The 5,773-nt window shown below is 34.8% G+C and overlaps 1 pseudogene; it reads left to right on the top strand.

Moving 5' to 3' along the window:
- Positions 1-3,996: 3,996 nt before the first annotated feature.
- On the top strand, positions 3,997-5,075 carry LOC112821304 (B box-binding protein-like; annotated as a pseudogene).
- The last annotated feature ends 698 nt before the right edge of the window (positions 5,076-5,773 follow it).

The following is a 5,773-nucleotide window of genomic DNA, read 5'->3' on the forward strand; positions in this document are numbered from 1 at the left end:
TAAATATATTAAAATAAAAATTTTGTTCAACTATGACATTTGCAAAGATATACTGAATTAATCAATATTCCAATTTTCTTAACCTTTCTGTGTGCATTGGTTAAAAACAAGGGGTGTAACAATTCTCACCCTTGGCTTCATGTTAGAATAACTGGGGAAGTTTTTAAAAATTGCAACTCCTTGGTTGTTTGCTAGAATAATTAGTCAGAATCTCTGGGGATGTGACTCAGACTACAGTGTTTTTTGTAAGCTCTCTAGGTGATTTCATTGTGTAGCTAAGATGCAGGAGCACTGCACACCAAAAGATTAATGGTTGAAATTAATAGACCTTGGGTAAAACTTGGTGAAGCATTATTGTTACTCTCCCTAAAAAGTTAGAATGTGAGATTCTAAGAAATGAAAAATCATTTTACATGTATGATTTTTTTCTTTCAATAAAACTGAAGCCTCCTAATCAAGTTTTAATCTAGTTATTCATCATCCAAATTGTTTAATGACCTATGTGATATGTGTCATGTCTTTGGAAGAAATTCAAATAACGAGTATTTTGCTGTTACAGAAGTTCTATTCTCTTATTTTTAATTATGTAAACAAGGCATTTCTGTAGCTTCAAAAAATCTAACTGATGTTAGAGTTTGTCTACTTTTAGTATGACATAATATTCATCTAGTTATACATCATTAAAGAGGTATCTTAAGTAAAATCTAACATTTTTACATTTAATATTTTTTCATAACGTGTATTTTTAAATGTGCTAACTAAATGCATAAAATGTTTTGAATATTGCGCCTTTTAATTATAGGCATTATATCTATAATACATTATAGATAATTTATATATGTTAAAATAATATTACATATGATTTATATATACATATAAATTATGCATACATATACATAGGTCTGTCAATGTACATATTTTTGTTGCCTAGTATATTAGATAATTTTATAAGCTTTCAAAATAGGAATGTGTTAAATTAGCATATCTGTGAGAGAGGTAGAAGAAAAACTACAAGATTAAGGAGGAAAAAATGCAGTACATAAAGAAATTCTTCTAATTCTTTTATTTGTTTTCAATAGTGTGAGTTTCAAATCTCTATGGAATTGAAATTCATTTAGCTGTGTTTAATGTAGTGACTTCATAATTCTATTGTGAAATATGATATATATAGTATTTCACAAATTAAAGTATCCTGTTTGATGAAATAATTTAGGTATTCGTTGATCTACAGAAGAGACACAGGTTTCCAAAGTTATTTTAGTAATGTTTCAATCAAAAGTTGTAAGACTGTTGCTCCCCTTCACATTTCTTTAATTTTCACTAATTTTAATTTTTAGCATTTTGTTAAATAAACTTTAGAGTGATAGTTTATTTCCCCCAGTCTTATTAGAATTTTTATCAGAATTCTACTAATCTTCAATTTAGTTTAAAATACCAGATATATTTTTGTTATTAATGTTTTCTTCCCAGTAATATACTATTAACTTATATTTGTTGATATTTTGAGGCCTACTAATGTTTATGTGATTTTCTTAATCTAATTGCTATGTATATTTTAATGTTTATTTCTAAGTAGTTTGACTTTACCATTTATTATATTGGAGAATTTTTTTTTCTTGGTCTTCTCAGTTTATTTCCTGATATAGAAAAACTATGGCATTTTATATATGCGTTTTAAGAAATTTTCCCACATGTGGATCTTTTTATGATTCTAGTATTTTTGTGTTGATTCTGTTAGGTTTTCAATTCTAAGAAAACCTATATGATAGCAAGATACTGATAATTCACCTTTTAAAAAATATATATTGTTTGTTATACCGCATCAGCTAGCAATTTTAAGCTAAGTAAATGATTATTAAAGTTGTATCTTGCTACTAACAGAAACAGCTCTGATTCCCTTTTATATTTTTATCAAATACTTGGTAATTGAGAATAAAGGCACAGTTGTGTTACAATCATTGTGAGCAATAGATATTTTTTTTTTATTAAGCTACTCTTATTTTTCCTCAGTCTGTAATATATTTTCTAAGAGTCTTCAAGGTCTTCATTTTTAGAGTCCTGCTTGTTCTGAATGAATAGTTACCTGTCACATGCCTTACTATTATTCTGTTTAAAATCATGGGATCTAAACTGAAAACTAAGTTGTTCTGAGCATATTCTTGCAACTGTATTGTCTGATTTTAGTTTCAGCTAATAAAATGAGATAGCAAGGGGGCCTAGGTGGCTCAGTTGGTTAAGTATCTTGCCTTCAGCTCAGATCCAGGGCCCTGGGATCTGTGTGGCATCAGGCTGCCTGCTCAGTGGGGAGTTTGCCTCTCTCTTTCCCTCTGCTTCCCCTACCCCCCACTTGTGCTCTCTCTCAAGTAAATAAAATCTTAAAAAAATGAGGTGGAAAATCAAGCATTTTTCCCCTTTAAAGTCTGAAGAAGTTTATATGCTCTGGTGCTATATATATATATAAATGATATGCTATATCACTTTCTCGATGCTTTGAAAGAAATAATGTATAAAAAGAGTGTATGTTGATCCTCTTTAGGGAGCAAATAGTTTAATAGCCTTTCTAATGCCCATTCCTTCTGACATTGTACTTTTATTAATGTGTATTAATTTTTTCAAAGGCAGTGTTTTTGGACATTATTTTTTTCCATCTTACCTAATTCATTCCATTTTTGCTTAAAAATATAGTACTTTCTATCGTTGGACTTACTTTGGATTTTTAAAATGCATCTATATTTGTATTTGGTAGATTTTTGTATTTGCTCTACATATTTTTGTTAATTAGAAAAATTATGCTGTGAGGGGCGCCTGGGTGGATCAGTCGTTAAGTGTCTGCCTTTGGCTCAGGTCATGATCCCAGGGTCCTGGGATTGAGCCCCGCATCGGGCTCCCTGCTCCGCGGGAAGCCTGCTTCTCCCTCTCCCACTCCCGCGCTGCTTGTGTTTCCTTTCTCACTGTGTCTCTCTCTGTCAAATAAATAAATAAAATCTTAAAAAAATATATTATGCTGTGAATCTCCCCATGACTCAAGATTTGGCTGCATTCTATCATATTTTATTTTTTACTTAATTTATTTTTTCAAAGATTTTATTTATTTAATTGACAGAGAGAGAGAGAGAGAGAGAGACAGTGAGAGCGGGATCACAAGCAGAGGGAGTGGGAGAGGGAGAAGCAAGCTTCCCTGCAGAGCAGGGAGCCCAATGCAGGGCTCGATCCCAGGACCCTAGGCCCATGACGTGAGCCAAAGGCAGACGCTTAATGACTGAGCCACCCAGCCCCCCCCCTTAATTTCTAAATTAAATCAGAAATGGAAATAATAACGGGATTCATTTTGTGATAAAATTAGAAGCAGCTCTGGAAATCTGAGTATCTCTTCCTCTGGCAATGAAAGATGTAGTGGTTGTATGATAAGAAGACCCACATTTGAGTTGAGCAACTGAAATTATTAATCATCTTTTCTTTTTTGCCATGTACATCTGTAATAGTGACTTGATATTTCATGTTAGCCCTTCAACATCTTCATTTATGCCCCTTCTCTTTCTTTTTTTTTCTTAGTGTCAAAATATGGAGCTAATGATGCTAATAATTGAAAGTTAAAATTTAAAGTTACTTTTCTACTGAATTTTTTTAAGTTTTTATAGGAAGTTTAAGGAAACTAATATTTATCATCTGCTATCTCATTTCAAATTCACGGCAACTCTACTGAGTTTTATGTTAATTTTCTCATTTTGTTTTCATAATATTACTAAAAAATAGCTATTTTATTCCCATTTTACAGAAGAATAATTAGGCATATAAGAAATAAGGAAGAAGTGCAGTCTAAATCCACAAGTGCCTAACTTTAAAAGCTAAGCCATTCAATTTGATAGGCAGTGGTAGTAGAGAGTGGGGACCCCAGAAAGCCCAGAGCAGCCCCATCCCTGCCACCTGCCTAGTTTCCACTACACCCCAGAAAAGCTGTAGCTACCACAGGCGGCCCCAGTGACCATCAAGGCAACCATGAGCAGCCAGGCTGAGACCCAGCAGCAGCCTGTAGCAGATGCAGACACCAAACCTGGCACCACAGTGAACAGCAGTCCAGGGGACCACACACAGGCAGTGCCTGCAGGTAGGGACAAGAAGATCATTGCAACTAAGGTTTTGGGGACAGTAAAATGGTTCAATGTAAGAAACAAATATGGTTTCATCAATAAATATACCAAGGAAGATGCATTTGTACACCAGGCTATCATAAAGAATAACCCCAGAGGTGTAGGAGATGGGGAGACTGGAGTTTGATGTTGTTGAAGGAGAAAAGGGTATGGAGGCAGCAAATGTTACTGATCCTGGTGGAGTTCCAGTTTAAGGCAGTAAACATGTAGCAGACTGTCACCATTATAGACATTATCCATATCCACATTCCAGGGTTCCTCCATGCAATTGCCATCAGGATAACCAGAATAGTGATCATGGGGAAAAGAATGCAGGAACAGAGAGTACTCTTGAAGGCCAGGCCCAACAGTGCCTATCCTACCTTAGGTAATGGTTGCCACCTTTCTACCTGCAGAGACCCCATGGGCGTTGACTATAGTATTCCAACCCTAATGTACAGGGAGAGGTGATGGACGGAGCTGACAACCAGGGTGCAGGAGAACAAGGTAGACCAGTGAGACAGAATATGTATGGGGGTTATAGACCCAATTCTGCAGGGGTCCTCATTGCTAAGATAGTCGAGGAAGCACAGCAATGAAGAAGATGAGGAAACAAGGGGATGAGACCCAATGTCAGCAGCCACTTCAAAGTCAGTACACGGCAACTTCAATTACCTGCACAGGCACTCAGAAAACCCTAAACCATAAATGATGTCAAAGAGACCAAAGCAGTGCATTTACCAGCTGAAAATATGTCCACTCCCAAAGCAAGAAGTGGGGTGGGGGTGGGGGGCTGAGTAAATGCTGGCTTACCATTACTATCTCTATCATCATCCAGCTTAGGGTTTAGTCATCCAACAAAAAAGAAATGAATGTGAAATTCCAGCAATAAGAAATGAACAACTGATGGGAACTGTAAACTGTGAGTGCTTGCTTTTTGCCCACTGACCAGATAACTAGGACTATCTGCATTATCTTTGCAGCATGGTTGTTTTTTAATTATTCTACCTAAATATGTCTCTTCTTGGTAATGGCAAATATGTTGTATTTATTTGTTTTTTTAAGCCTGTTTTTTTTTCTCAACACACCTTTGGAATTTTTTTAATTTGTTTATTTTTATATATATATATATATATAAATATCTGGTCATATTGAGATTTTTAAGAACTTAATTTTTAATTTGTAATAAAAATTAACAACTTATAAAAAATTTAAAGAAAAAAATTAACAACTTATGAAAATAGATCTACCCTAAGATCCAGCAATTGCACTACCAGGTATTTATCCCAAAGATACAAATGTGATCTGAAGGGGCATGTGCACCCCAATGTTTATAGCAGCAATGTCCACAATAGCCAAACTATGGAAAGAGCCTAGATGTCCATGAACAGATGAATGGATAAGGAAGATGTGGTATATATATATAAATGCAATGGAATATTATGCAGCCATCAAAAAACCCCGAAATCTTGCCATTTGCAATGATGTGGATGGAACTGGAGGGTATTATGCTAAGTGAAATAAGTCAATCAGAGAAAAACAATTATCATATGATTTCACTGATATGTGGAATTTGAGAAACAAGGCAGAGAATCATAGGGGAACGGAGGGAATAATGAATCAAGAGGAAACCAGAGAGGGAGACA

The sequence above is a fragment of the Callorhinus ursinus genome, unplaced genomic scaffold (assembly GCF_003265705.2).
Source record: "Callorhinus ursinus isolate GAN/ISIS: 27379988/994484 unplaced genomic scaffold, GSC_fseal_2.0 scaffold10, whole genome shotgun sequence".
Classification (NCBI taxonomy): domain Eukaryota; kingdom Metazoa; phylum Chordata; class Mammalia; order Carnivora; family Otariidae; genus Callorhinus; species Callorhinus ursinus.